The sequence below is a fragment of the Callithrix jacchus genome, chromosome 3 (genome assembly GCF_049354715.1).
Source record: "Callithrix jacchus isolate 240 chromosome 3, calJac240_pri, whole genome shotgun sequence".
Lineage (NCBI taxonomy): Eukaryota > Metazoa > Chordata > Mammalia > Primates > Cebidae > Callithrix > Callithrix jacchus.
Genome location: NC_133504.1, coordinates 18016346 through 18032085, shown reverse-complemented (window position 1 = coordinate 18032085; position 15740 = coordinate 18016346). Strand labels below are relative to the sequence as shown.

General features: G+C 38.9%; 1 protein-coding gene across 6 annotated transcripts in view; it reads left to right on the top strand.

Moving 5' to 3' along the window:
• Window positions 1-15740, top strand: part of GALNT7 (polypeptide N-acetylgalactosaminyltransferase 7) — a 157515-nt gene that overhangs the window by 13925 nt on the left and 127850 nt on the right. For 2 of the 6 annotated variants that reach the window (XM_078366254.1, XM_035292618.3), the window contains exon 2: window positions 15092-15155. The exons of the other annotated variants lie outside the window; for them this stretch is intronic. The gene's annotated coding sequence lies outside the window, so the exon portion shown is untranslated. The remainder of the gene's footprint in view (window positions 1-15091; window positions 15156-15740) is intronic. 6 annotated transcript variants of the gene reach the window in all.

The window sequence follows — 15740 nt, the reverse complement described above, 5'->3', positions numbered from 1 at the left end:
GTTAGTCATAATACACACACACATACACACACACACACACACACACACACACACAGAGCTTTTTCTCTGTGTACCTGATTCTTTTAAACTAAAGATAACCAAATCTTTGAATAATGAGGCTAACAGGTTACTCATAATACACATACACACCCACACAGAGAGAGAGAGAGAGAGAGAGAGAGAGAGCTTTTTCTCTGTGTACCTGATACTTTTTAAAGATAACCAAACCTTTAACTCTTGAGCCAGTGATAATGAGAAAATTTCATTTTTAAAATTAGCCATAATGGACCTTTAAAAAAAAGTGTTTTTTTGTGTCATCTCTTTGCACCCCCTCCCACTACTTTCATATGCTGTACTTAAAACAAAACAAAACAAAAAAAAAACAGCTGCATTAAGAGGCTGTTATATCCTCTGAATACCACAGGTCTTAAGAGGGATGAATGATGAAAGTTGAAGACCAGTGATTGAGTAGAAATGGGAGAATGATTAGAATTTGGTTTTCTGGTGCAAGGTTCCTTTCAGTTAAAGGACTGCAAATTTTCCTGGGTTGACGTGGGCTTAATTTAAAACTGCCTTATATATGCAGTGATGAAAATCAAATCAAATTTAAATTACTAAATGGAACATCTTCTTCCTGATAATGTCAAAAAAAACTGATTTAGAACAGTGTTTTTGGTACTTTGAGATATTAATATTCTGGAAGTTGAACACTAATGTTTCAATCTGCTTCACGCCATCCCCATTACTTCTTGTCAGCTGACTATGAGCATTGGGCCACTTGCCACAGTTTTACATGATAACCATATTTAAGTGGTAAAAAAAGATCAGAAAATATACAGTGCCTTCTTTTTTTTTTTTTTTTTTTTTTGGAGATGGAGTTTCGCTGCTGTTACCCAGGCTGGAGTGCAATGGCGTGATGATCTCGGCTCACCGCAGCCTCCACCTCCTGGGTCAGGCAATTCTCCTGCCTCAGCCTCCCGAGTAGCTGGGATTACAGGCGTGCACCACCATGCCCAGCTAATTTTTTGTATTTTTAGTACAGACGGGGTTTCACCGTGTTGACCAGGATGGTCTCGATCTCTTGACCTCGTGATCCACCCGCCTCGGCCTCCCAAAGTGCTGGGATTACAGGCTTGAGCCACCGCACCTGGCTACAGTGCCTTCTTAAGTCAGGTTCCTGATTTATTTCTAGTACTTTCCATTTAGATACAAATTGATTTACTTAATTTCCTAAATCCATGAACCAGTACTGAGGTTCCTGTTTATTTAGGATTTTACATATGTACATTTAAAAATACATTGGTAACAGATGACTGACACCCAAAAAAGTAAAAAAGCAAAACAAAAATCACCATGCTTTAACAGGTTTGTCATGAAGCCAAATGCATGAGAAGTTTGGTTTGTGTCAGTTTACTTGTTATCGGTCAGAAGTCACCTTTGCCTTGCCCAGAGAAGACTCATTGAATTCTCTTCATGGCGTTGTGAAAGTGTGTAGCAGCATGAACAGCATATACTAAGTATGTGTACAGAGTAAATGGTGCACTGGGTGCCACCTGGAATCTTGAAAGGACAATGTCTCTTAGATGCTTAACTTACTATTGGGAGTGAAGAAGATCAGTGATTCTCAAAAAAAAAAAAGTGGAAAAATTCCTTTTGGGGAAAAGAAGCTAGTAGTATTTAGGGTTTTGATTACTATAATACTTGATTGAGAGAAATCCCTTATTCTTAAAATAATGCATGTACTGCATTTCTGATTCTATAATACTGCTTAAATGCTTCCTGTCCTGGGCGGTATAATGAATTAAAATGTAGTAGATATTTAGCACAAGCAAAAGAGACCTATAGTTTAGGAATACTAAATTCTGAAGTTTGTATTGTAGCTAGTTACCAGGAAGTAGCGGGGGTTAAATCGGTGCTCCTGGGAAAGTGTTTTTTTTTTTAATTTCCTTGTATACGTCGTATAGCCTACAGTTTCTGTGAACCGTGTGCTAGTCAAGAAAGAAAGAAATAAGCATTATTTAGGTTCAAGAGATTTAGTAATCTCATTGTTTTGGGATAAGTTGCTGTCCTAGTGATGCTTTCTTGTCACTGTCTCATTGAGACTTGGAAAAACCCAAACACATCCTTAATAATTCAAAAGATTCCTAGGGAAATTACATTCAACTTGATTATGGTATTCCTTACAAGAGCTTGGGCATAGGGCAAGGAGAGTGAGCTTTAAGTTGTAGGGATAAGATAAGTGTGTGCCACATAAAAGGAGGAGGGGCCAGGTATATAGTACAAGGTCATGGCTTAAGCCAATCATTTGTCTTGGGTTTGGGGGAATAGGAAGGATGAGGGGGGTCTAAACCACATATCTAAACCACATACATGCTTTTTCTTTGTAAAAACCGAGTCGATAACTATGAATATTAATCCCTATGAATACTAAATTTTCCAGAGAAATTATATTGATGTGTAATTTTCCTTACTCTGTAACATATAGCACCCCAAGGACAAGGTGGCAGCTGGTGGATTAAAAATAAAGCTGAACATCATTATATAGTAAAAGTACACATGGACTCTGACATGGGGTAAAATGCTGGTGCAATCACTGATAATAGCTTTAGTGACCTTGACCAAGTGATTTACTTTCTGGGAGCTTCCTTTTTCCTCATGTGTAAAGTAGACGTAAAATCAGCTCCATAGCAATGTTCTTGTGATTCCTTCAGGTAACTGTATCAGAGCTTCTATGACGGGGTTTAACTTGTACTTTTGCACATGCTTTTTTTCCTTCCTTCTGTTACTTCTGGGATAAGCACCATAATTTGTACATAGTTTCAAGAGTGCTTAAAGAGTGAAAATACTTAAGTTCTGTAAACTTGCTATGAATTCATTATTTTGAATTATAAGTGAAGGAGGGCTGAATACTGTCTTTTCTCCTGGACTTTTAGACTTTTGTCTTAAAAGTTATATCCTTCAGTGAACTAGTGTTCTCAAATGGGGAAAGAGGAAAATATTATTTACTTACTTTTTTTTTTTTTAAGACAGTCTTGTTCTGTCACCTAGGCTGGAGTGCAGTGTCGAGATATTGGCTCACTGCAACCTCCGCCTCCCAGGTGCAAGCAATTCTCTTGCTTCAGCCTCCCAAGTAGCTGGGACTACAGGCACCTGCCACCACGCCAGGCTAATTTTTTTTTTTTTTTTATTTTGGATTTTAGTAGAGACGGGATTTCACTGTGTTGCCCAGGCTGGTTGTGAACTCCTAAGCTCAGGCAATCTGCCCGTCTTGGCCTCCCAAAATGCTGGGATTACAGGCGTGTGCCACTGCACCCAGCCTTATTTATTTACTTTTAAAATAATTTACATTAAGAAAAAAAATGTATGTTCATTGTAGGTAGTATTAAACAGTGAAAGCAAGTAAGAAACAAAATTATCTATGATGCATCCTACCCAAAGATACTTATCATTAGGTATCTGATGTATTTCTTGACTAAATATATGTGCTATACATAGACATGGTCCACAGCATACATAAACTCTGTGGATTGCTTTTTAAATTTCACTGTATTTTTGTTGTTTTTAGGTTATATATAGATTTATAAATTTATTTATCATCTGGTCATTTTAATACTAACATGGTTTAAGGAAAGAGGACATTAGAGGGGAAAAAAAACCTGTGTGCTGGGAATTAGAGATCTGAAATTGTCATATACAACACATTTGCAAAATTTTTTCACCTGACCTTGGAAAAAAGCCAAGGCATGATTTTGAATTTTGTCAGATGGTTTATTAAGATTGCTTAAACATTGCGTGCTTTCTGGTAAAAACAGCAATTAAATGAATAAAAACAGAAGCCATCCAAGGGAGAATAAAACTGGAAGAGCAACTGTTTTGTGGAAGTTAACTTATTTCACTATGTCTTCCCTATTCTTTTTCCCAACATAATTCATAACTTAAAATTGTGGACTGTAAAGCACTCTACAGCTTTTAAAGCTCTGCCTAGTGAGTTAGTATTAAGAAATTTAAGTCACTGTCATGGGGTTATATATGAGGTTTAATAAAAACATTGGTTTCTTCATTTTGTTTATTACTCTTACTCCTGTAGTCTCTGTGGTGAAGCATCATTTGTCTTTTTTTTCTCCTGATACAACTTAGCCACTCCAGGATTTTCTCATTTTTCTTCATATTATGAATGTTTAAAAGGTAAAACAATACACTTTTTTTTTTATTAATACATTGGGTTCTACGGTACGTGTGCAGATCATGGAGGATTGTTGCATAGATACATACATGGCAATTTGGTTTGTTGCCTCCATTTCCCGGTCACCTATATTTGTCATTTCTCACCATGTTATCCATCCCCAGCCTCCTCGCCTCTCCACTGTCCCTCCCCTGGGCTCCCCCAACAAACCCAGTGTGTGATGCTCCCCTCCCTGTGTCCATGTATTCTCATTGTTCAGCACCCGCCTGTGAGTGAGAACATGCTGTGCTTGTTTTTCTGTTCTTGTGTCAGTTTGCTGAGAATGATGGTTTCCAGATTCATCCATGTCCCTACAAAGGACACAAATCCATCATTTTTTGTGGCTGCGTAGTATTCCATGGTGTATATGTGCCACATTTTCCTTGTCCAGTCTATCATCGATGGGCATTTGGGTTGGGTCCAGGTCTTTGCTATTGTAAACAGTGCCACAATGAACATATGTGTGCATGTGTCTTTATAATAGAATGACTTATCATCATTTGGGTATATACCCAGTAATGGGATTGCTGAGTCAAATGGAATTTCTATTTCTAGGTCCTTGAGGAAGCACCATACTGTCTTCACAATGGTTGAACTAATTTATGCTCCCACCAACAGTGTAAAAGTGTTCCTATTTCTCCACATCCTCTCCAGCATCTGTTGTCTCTAGATTTTTTAATGATTGCCATTCTCACTGTCATGAGGTAGTATCTCAATGTAGTTTTGATTTGCATTTCTCTAATAACCAGTCATGATGAGCATCTTTTCATGTGTTTGTTGGCCTCATATATGTCTTCTTTTGAGAAGTGTCTCTTCATATCCTTTGCCCACTTTTGGATGGGTTTTTTTTGTTTTATTCTTGTAAATCTGTTTTCCTGGGTATTAGCCCTTTGTCAGATGGGTAGATTCCAAAAATTTTTTCCCACTCTGTTGGTTGCTGGTTCATGCTAATGATTCTGTCTTTTGCTGTACAGAAGCCCTGTAGTTTAATTAGGTCCCATTTATCTATTTTGGCTTTTGTTGCCAATGCTTTTGGCGTTTTAGTCATGAAGTCCTTGTCTGTGCCTATGTCCTGAATGGTTTTGCCTAGGTTTTCTTCTAGGGTTTTAATGGTGTTAGGTCTTATGTTTAGCGTAAGGTGTCAGGAAGGGGTCCAGTTTCTGCTTTCTGCACATGGCTAGCCAGTTATCCCAACATCATTTATTAAACAGGGAATCCTTTCCCCATTGCTTGATTTTGTCAGGTTTGTCAAAGATCAGATGGTTGTAGACGTGTGGTGTCGCCTCTGAGGCCTCAGTTCTGTTCCATTAGTCTATATCTCTGTTTTGGTACCACTACCATGCTGTTTTGATTATTGTAGCCTTGTAGTATAGTTTGAAGTCAGGTAGCATGATTACTCTGGTGTTGTTCTTTTTGCTTAGGATTGTCTTTGCTATGTGGGCTCTCCTTTGGTTCCATATGAAGTTTAAGGTGGTTTTGTCTAGTTCTGTGAAGAAGGTCATTGATAGCTTGATGGGGAGTGTTGAATCTGTAAATTATTTTGGGTAGTATGGCTATTTTCATGATACTGATTCTTCCTAACCATGAGTATGGAATGTTTCTCCAGCTATTTGTGTCCCCTCTTATTTGAGGAGTGGTTTGTAGTTCTCCTTGAAGAGGTCCTTTACATCGTTTTTAGTTGTATTCCTAGGTATTTTATTCTCTTGTAGCAATTGTGAATGGGAGTTTGCTAATGCTTTGGCTGTTAGTCTGTTATTGGTGTATAGGCATGCTTGTGATTTCTACACATTGATTTTGTATCCTGAGACTTTGTCGAAGTTGCTTATCAGTTTAAGGAGCTTTTGGGTTGAGATGATGGGGTCTTTTAAATATACAATTATGTCATCCACAAATAGAGACAATTTGAGTTCCTGCTTTCCTATTTGAATACACTTTATTTCTTTTTCTTGCCTAATTGCTGTGGCTAAAACTTCCAATACTATATTGAATAGGAGTGGTGAGAGAGGGCATCCTTGTCTAGTGCCAAATTTCAAAGGGAATGCTTCCAGTTTTGGCCCATTCAGTATGATATTGGCTGTAGGTTTGTCATAAATAGCCTTTATTATTTTGAAATATGTTCCTTCGATACCTAGTTTGTTGAGGGTTTTTAGCATATAGGGCTGTTGCATTTTATCGAAGGCCTTCTCTGCATCTATTGAGATAATCATCATGTACTTTTTGTCTTTGGTTCTGTTTATGTGATGATTATGTTTATAGACTTGCATATGTTGAACCAGCCTTGCATCCCTGGGACGAAGCCTACTTGTTCGTGATGATAAGCTTTTTGATATGATATTGCAATCGGTTTGCCAATATTTTATTGAAGATTTTTGCATCCATGTTCATTATAAATATTGGCCTGAAATTTCCTTTTTTTATTGTGTCTCTGCTGGGTTTTGGTATCTGGATGATGTTAGTCTCATAAAATGATTTGGGAAGGATTCCCTCTTTTTGTATTATTTGGAATAGTTTCAGAAGGAATGGTACCAGCTCCTCTTTATATGTCTGGTAGAATTCAACTGTGAACCCATCTGGACCTGGGCTTTTTTGGTGTGGTAGGCTCTTAACTGCTGCCTCAACTTCAGCTCTTGTTATTAGTCTGTTCAAGGTTTCAACTTCTTCCTGGTTTAGGCTTGGGAGGGTGTAAGTGTTCAGGAATTTATCCATTTCTTCCACATTTACTGGTTTATGTGCCTAAAGTTGTTTGTGGTAATCTCTCATGGTAGTATTTCTGCAGAATTGGTGGTGATATCCCCTTTATTGTTTTTTATTTCATCTATTTGATTCTTCTGCCTTTTCTTTTTTATTAATCTGGCTAGCGGTCCGTCTATTTTGTTGATCTTTTCAAAAAACCAGCTCCTGGATTTATTGATATTTTTGAAGAGTTTTTTGTGTCTCTATCTCATTCAGTTCTGCTCTGATCTTAGCTATTTCTTGTCTTCTGCTAGCTTTTGAGTTTTTTTTTTTTATCTTACTCCTCTAGCTTTTTCAATTTTGACTATAGGGTGTCGATTTTAGATCTTTCCTTGCTTCTTATGTGGGCATTTATTGCTATAAATTTCCCTCTAGACACTGCTTTAAATGTGTCCCAGAGATTCTAATAAGTTGTATCTTCATTTTCATTGGTTTCAAAGAACATCTTTATTTCTGCCTTCATTTCATTGTTTATCCAGTTAACATTCAGGTGCCAGTTGTTCAGTTTCCATGAAGTTGTGCGATTCTGAGTTAGTTTCTTAATCCTGAGTTCTAATTTGATTCCCCTGTGTTCTGAGATGCTGTTTGTTATGATTTCTGTTCTTTTGCCTTTGCTGAGGAGTGCTTTACTTCCAATTATGTGGTTGATTTTAGAGTAGATGCAATATGGTGCTGAGAAGAATGTATATTCTGTGGATTTGGGTTGGAGATTTCTGTAGATGTCTGTTAGGTTTGCTTGGTCCAGATCTGAGTTTAAGTTCTAGATATCCTTGTTAATTTTCTGTCTCATTGATCTGTCTAATATTGACACTGGAGTGTTAAAGTCTCCCACTATTATTGTATGGGAGTCTAAGTCTCTTTGTAGGTCATTAGGAACTTGCTTTATGTATCTGGGTGCTCCTGTATAGGGTCCATATATATTTAGGATTATTAGCTCTTCTTGTTGCATTGATCCTTTTACCATTATATAATGTCCTTCTTTGTCTCTTTTGATCTTTCTTTAATGATCCATTTTATCAGAGACTAGGATTGCAATTCCTGCTTTTTTTTGCTCTCCATTTGCTTGATAAATCTTCCTCCATCCCTTTATCTTTAGCCTTTATGTGTCCTTTCACGTAAGATGCGTTTCCTGAATACAGCACACAGATGGGTCTTGACGTTTTATCCAATTTGCCAGTCTGTGTCTTTTGATTGGGGCATTTAGCCCATTTACATTTAGAGTTAATATTGTTTTGTGTGAATTTGAGCTTGCCATTTTGATGCTAGTTGGATGTCTTGCCCATTAGTTGACACATTTTCTTCATTTTGTTGATGGTCATTACCATTTGGTACGTTTTTGGAGTGGTTGGTACTGGTTGTTCCCTTCCTCGTTTAGTGCTTCTTTCAGGAGCTCTTGTAAGGAAGGCCTGGTGGTGAGGAAGTCTCTCCGCAATTGCTTTTCTGTAAAGGATTTTAGTTCTCCTTCGCTTACGAAGCTTAGTTTGGCTGGATATGAATTTCTATGTTGAAAGTTATTTTCTTTAAGGATGTTGAATATTGTCCCCTAATCTTCTGGCTTGTAGGGTTTCTGCTGAGAGATCTGATGTGAGTCTGATGGGCTTCCCTTTGTGGGTAACCCAACCTTTCTCTCTGGCTGCCTTTAGCATTTTTTCCTTCATTTCAAACCTGGTGAATCTGTTGATTTTGTGCCTTGGGGTTGCTCTTCCTGAGGAATATCTTTGTGGTGTTCTCTGTATTTCCTGGACTTAAATGGTGGCCTGCCTTACTAGGTTGAAGAGGTTCTCCTGAATAATATCCTGAAGGTATTTTCCAGCTTGGATTTATTCTCTTTGTCACATTCAGGTATACCTATCAAACATAAATTAGGTCTTTTCATATAATCCCGTATTTCTTGGATGCTTTGTTCATTTCTTTTCATTCTTTTCTTCTCTAATTTTGCCTTCTCGTTTTATTTCATTGAGTTGATCTTTAGTCTCTGATATCCTTTCTTCTGCTTGGTCTATTCAGCTATTGAAACTTGTGTTTGCTTTGTGATGTTCTCATACTGTGTTTTTCAGCTCCATCATGTTGTTTATATTCTTCTCTAAGCTGTTTATTCTAGTTAGCATTTCATCTAACCGTTTTTCAAGGGTCTTAGTTTATTTGCATTGGTTTAGCACATGTTCTTTTAGCTCTGAGAAGTTTGTTATTACCCACCTTCTGAAGCTTGTTTCTGTCAATTCATCAGATTCATTCTCCATGCAGCTTTGTTACCTTGCTGATGAGGAGTTGTGGTCCCTTGGAGGAGGAGAGGCATTCTGGTTTTTGGTGTTTTCATCCTTTTTTGCACTGGTTTCTTCCAATCTTCATGGCTTTATCTACCTGTGGTCTTTGTAGTTGGTGACTTCCAGATGGGGTCTCTGAGTGGACATCCTTTTTGTTGATGTTGAAGCTATTTCTTTCTGTTTCTTAGTTTTCCTTCTAACAGTCAGGCCCCTCTGCTGCAGGAGTGCTGGAGGTCCACTCCAGACCCTGCTTGCCTGGTGATCACCTGTGGGGGCTGCAGAACAGTAAGGGTTGCTGCCAATTCCTTATTCTGTTATCTTCGTCCCAGAAGGGTACCCGCCAGGTGTCGGCCAGAGCTCTCCTTTATGAGGTGTGTCTTTGGGTATATGGGGGTCTGAGAGCTGCTTGAGGAGACAGTCTGTCCCTTTAGGAGCTCAAGTGCTGTACTGGGAGCTCTGTTGTTCCATGCAGAGCTGCTGGGCAGGTACATTAATGTCTGCTGCAGCAGAACTCACAACCGCCTCTTTTCCCAGGTGCTGTGTCCTAGGAAGGTCGGGCTTTATCTATACGTTCCTGATATGCTCTTGCCTTTTTAAATAGATGCCCTGCCCAGCAGGGAGATAGTCTAGTCACAGTCTGCCAGCAGAGGCATTGCTGAGCTGCTGTAAGCTCAGCCCAGCTGCTGTGTGAACTTCCTTGAGGTGTTGTTCCTAATAGAGGTACAGTTAGAACTGCCTCGGTATTGGCGAACTGACTTGGTAATGGCAGACGCCCCCTGCCCCTCCACCAGCTGGACCATCCTGATTCCAGCTGCACTTGCTGCGAAACTCTCAATTCAGACCATTTCAGATTGCTTGTTTTGTGGGGGTCGTACCCGCCGAGCCACATATCCTGGCTCCCTGTCTCAGTCCCCTCCCTTTCAGTTGAATGGGCGGTTCTGTCTCCCAGGTGTTCCAGGTGCCAGTTGAAATGGCCCCCCAGGTTTGTTTGAGTTTCTGTGTGCCAACCCACGGCACTGGCTGAAACAGCCATGCTGGAAACTTATGGCACTTTTTTGCCCAGGAATCTCCTGGTCTGTGGGCAGTGAAAACTCATTTAGAAATGGGGTGATTACTTACCCTCTGTGTTGTTCTTGCTGGGAACTGCACTCCAGAGCTGTTCCTATTCGGCCATCTTGGCTCCTCTAGCTAATACCATTTCTTTTAGTCATTGCATAATTGGACTATACTTATTTCACTACAACATGATGGGGCTCTTCTTTTCTATGTCTTTGCATCTTTTTTTTTTTTTTTTTTTGAGATGGAGTCTTGCTCTGTATGCCAGGCTGGAGTACAATGGTGTGATCTTGGCTCACTGCAACCTCCACCTCCCAAGTTCAAGAGATTCTTCTGCCTCAGGCTCCTGAGTAGCTGGGACTACAGGCGCATACCACTATGCCCAGCTGATTTTTGTATTTTTAGTAGAGACGGGGATTCACCATGTTGGCCAGGATGGTCTCCTTCTCTTGACTTCGTGATCCACCTGCCTCGGCCTACCAAAGTGCTGGGATTACAGGTGTGAGCCACTGTGCCCGGCCTATATCTTAAATACATACAGACATTATGCATTTATTTATACTTAGGTACTAATACAACAGGTTAGCACAGTACTACCCACCCATGTGGGGAGCCAAATTCTAGTCTGATAATTGAGCATCAAATATTAATGAGTGACTTTATTGAACACCTAGGTATGTTTACATTCTTAATCTTCTGACATTTTACAGTTGAGGAAATTCGTGGCTTTGAGAAGTTAAATACCTTGCCCAAGGTCAGTTGACCTCATAGGTCACAATTAGAGTTCAAACCTAGGCTTAGTGCAGAGCCTACCTCCTCAGGTGGGATTCAGTACCACCAAGTAGCGCTTTCTGAACTGTGTTCTATGAACCAAGGTATATTAGCAGGCATTACTTTAAAAGGGTTTTTGGGCCAGTAAGGTTGAGAAGCATTGCATATTGTATCACCTCCTCAGAGATTTCACAGTGTGCATTGGTATGTTAAAAGCTTTGAAAACTACTATAGAAAAGAAACTTAAGCATTTTAGCACATCTTTCACAAACTGACCTGTTTTTAAAGAACATCTAGTTTTCTTTAAAGAACATTAGTGTTCTGAGAGAAGAGAAAGCATCGTGGACAGATGGACCTGTCTTCAGAGGAGGAATCTGGCTGCTGAATTCTGCCTTGAGGCCTTCCTTGCCTGTTCACTGCAGCATGCCATCATCCAACTGTGTATATCTTACCATCCCTCAAGACCCGTTCAGGATCTACCTGTTCCTCGAAGCTTTTCCTAACCACTTGAGTCCACACCTATATACCTGACCTCAGCCAAGTTATTTATGTACCTGATTATGACTGGTGCCAATGCTCTTTAGCACGTGGCTGTTTTCCCCAGTTGGTTCCTAAACTTCTCAACAGCAGGCACAGCCTACTTTTTACTACTCCCCTGTCCCCTGCTGAGTAGCCCCTGGCCTTACTGCCCTTCAGGGAGAAGTTAACGTGTTCTAGTGGTGTTTGTTTAGTTTACAATATGCATTGTCTCCCTCGTGGTAAACCCTGGTGAGACCTGCAGTTCCTTCTTAATCCTCAAACTTGAGGGGCTCATGTAATCATCTTACACTGATAACAGCACTTATGCTCCCCATATCATTATCCACCTGAAAACATTTCACTGATCTTGCTTTGTTATTTATCAAAAATGATTTTTGTTTACAGTGTACTTCACAATTACAGAAAAACTCTACTGATAGTTAAAATAGGTTTCCTAGAACAACCCCTGCTTGGTAGTCACCTCCATCTTGCTACATTGCCACGAGGCCTGATGAATCTGCTAAGTACTCATATTTAGGAATTTCTTTTATGCAGGGAACCCAAACATAAATGGTTCCTTGACTCCAATTGTGAATCAAATGATTTTAAGTATAACCCATGTTAGATTTCTATTCATATAAAAATAGATATCCAGTGTATGAATTATGTTTCAGTTATTAGAAACTCATTTCCTATAGAAATAACAAAATAGGTCCCCCAAATCAAATATACTTCCAAAAACATTTTGCAAGCATATAACACCAGAGTTATGTGGTGTATATTAGGTGGATAAATTTTTCTGCATAGGCAAGATTGAATGAAGTACTTTTAAAATATTAGTCTAATAAAGTGTGCACTGAAACCACCACCTTTTCTTTTGTAAACTCTCTGCAGTAATCATGGATATTCTTCCCTTGCTCCAAGGGACGTCTGTGTTCAAAATTAACTATCTATCTTGAACATTTTTACTCCCTATTCAGTGTTCACGAATGCCTCTGGAAGTCTTTGAATGGTACCTGCTGGGAAACATTATTTCTGCCACCATTCCCAACCTTCCTTATGGAAGTACATGAAGGCGGAACCATAGATTCAATTCTCAGTTGGTTCTGCTGACTCTGTGTGAACCTTAAGGGATAGTAACTAGATATCTGGAGTTAATGTTAATTAAAATACAGACTTGGTTACTACAACAGAAATCCAAAATGTTAGTTTTCTCTTACATAAATATCCAAACTGATAATGGCAATACTTCATAGTCTTTTATGGTGCTGTTAGGGTTACATGCCCCTTTTCTCTTGTTACTCTCTCATTCTTAGAGAGTTGCTTTCATCTATGTGGTCTGAGATTTTACTACCATGTCCACAGTGCAGCAGTAGGAAGGAAGGAAACAAGGAATGTGCCTCTTCACCTGTACATATCACTTTCAGTATCTTTATTCTAGGTGGCCATGTACATAGCTAACCATTGGAGGTTAGGGAGTGGGTACTAATGAGGTAGAAGGGGAGAAATGATATTGGGAAGAATCGTAGTCTTTGCTACAAGGTAATGGTAATAGCGTATAATTTTTAAAATGATATAGTTGTATAAGCAAGACTCAAAAGTCACAGCTAACTTTCATTAGTTCCACTTTCTCCTTGCCCAGAACAGTTAGCATGGTCTTGGTATCTACTGTAAATCTGATCTTACCCAAACATAAATTTTTTACTTTTTATATGACTTGGTTAACTGTTGATTTCAAGTCTCTTTTCAGACTTGTCTCCGAAGTTCATGTGAATAGGGCCAGGCTTTAAGCTTTTTTAATGCATTCATTATCACCAAGCAGTGCTTTTTAACACTGGTGTTCAGTAAGTTTATTGAACATTGGGTTATGGTGATTTATTGAAATTCTACATTTATTGGTTTGCTTTGTTGTTAACAGAATAATGTCTCTTGTCTTTTTTCTGCCAACTGGAATAATCCCTACTCCCTGTATCTGAGCTTTATCCATTATTTGAAATGTAGAGGAGGCCTGGAATTGGCAAAGATTTGTTACCAAAAAGTCACTATCAAACCCTATTGCTGTTGGCAGTCTGGAGACCATGGAGAAGATTATGGATCATTGAAGGTTATAAGCAAAAGTCTGTGGACTTGCATAGCAGCATTGGGAGGTAGGTCTTACAGCGGGCAGTTTATGTTGGAGCACTGAAAAGACAAAATGGAAATATTAAGGAAGCACACAGATAGGGATTCCAAGAAGAACTAGCACCAATAGGGCTAGGGCAATAAAAGAAGAGGTTGGGATTGTCAAAATTTGGAAGCTCACAAAAGTACCTGGCAAGTTTGGGTTCAGATCTTTGGGGGTAAGATGGGGGAGTACTTGGCTGGCTCCTGTTGTGTCTCTAGAAAATAATGGGGCTCGTTTAGGGAGTGGGAGCAGGGCTGAATAAATGCTGGAGATTGGGACCACTCTAGTTACCATGGTGAGTTGCCTTTTTTTTTTTTTTTTAAATGGTTGAGAATTTTATTTTTTTTATTTTTTTTAATGGATTGGAGGTTTCAGTGGGACAGGAGAATCACAAGGAATCAGGTGTTCAGAGGAATGTATTGAGTAGAGGTGAGGAACCAGGATGTTGAAAAGTAAAAAAAGGAGAGAAGGAGAGGAAGAAAGAGGAAGAAAAAGAGGGAGAGAGAACAGGAATGTTGCTTCATTCTAAAAATGGATATAATGGCCAATCAATATTTTGTGTATTTAAATGGAGAACTCTAAATATTTATTGAGTTTACTTGTTCTGGATCTGAGTTGAAGTCCTGGATATCCTTATTAATTTTCTGTCTCATTGAGTCTAAATCTCGTTATGGGTCTTATGTATCTGGGTATTAAGATCTCTTATTGTTGCATTGATCCTTTTACCACTGTATCTTTGTTGCTTTGAAATCTATTTTATCCAATGTGAGAATTGCAACTCCTACTTTTTGTTTGTTTATTTATTTTTGAGTTGCCTTCAAGCAGCGAGCAAAAGGATAAATCTCTTCGGCTAGCCTTTCTGCTTCAGTCTAGTGCCCCATTTGGTAAAGAATAATGGGAATGTAGTTGGCAAGAAATGTTTGCAAAGTTCTAGAGCCAGATTCACAAAGCAAAATATAGAAAGGTGGGTTTGGAACTGAAAGATAATAATCACTGGCACAGTAGTAGATATAAAATCTTCCTTTGGAAAGTTCAGCTGGAAGATACGGAGCCTGAAACAGTACTGTGATCAAAATTAGAGAGGTGGATCTGGGCCAGATTGCGTGAACAAGACTGAGTGGAAGAGTGGTGTACTCAGTCTTGAGGAGTGTCTTGCACATATACCAAAGTCACTTTTATGTGAGAAAGTATGCCTGCTGTCCTTTCATCCGCATTAGGTAAGAATGCAGCCCAAAGTTTCCTTTCTTTCCTTAGAAATCTGTTATGAATCTATTATTCATAAGTTTCCATGAGCGTTTCTTGAAGTTGTTTGTTTTTAGTGTCTGTGACTCATCAAAAAACTACTTAATGGGTTTTTTTTAGGTGTCTTTTGTTACACTGGACTTTGAGGAGACAGAGATGACTAAGATATAATCTCTTTCCTCAGGTAAGTCACACGCTGGTTTGTGAGGTGAATGTGAAGACACTAACATTTTATGTTAAATATTAAAATAAAATGAAAAATAATTATTAAGATGACATGTGCTGTATATTTACAGTTGCTGTATAAAGAAGCATTATTCCTTTGCCCTGAACCTTTCTTATTTTGGCTTCAAGGGGTCCTCCCTGTTTCAGAATTTGGAATTTAACATATACCCTCCCCCAGTCCATTAGGATTTTCTGTACTTCAGCCATATTGCTGAGATATTCAACTTTATAAGCAACAAGTTCCTTTAAAAAAAAAAAAAAAAACCTTTATCTTCAAACTGAAAGCCATCTCCTCCCTGTTTTTATATAAGTTGCCCTTTGCAGAACAGTTTCTATTTCTAGTTTCTGTATGTGGGTCCTTCCTACTTCTAAAGGGTTGTCTGGAGAGGTATCAGAATCACCAAACGATTAAAGATGCTCCAGGTGCCATGCCACCAGAAGGGGATATAAACTGTCTCCTTTATATGTACATTTGAGTTCTTTAATTATTATCATTGCCTTGAAAGGCCGTAGAAGTAAACTGTTGAGAAACCATCGGAATGCA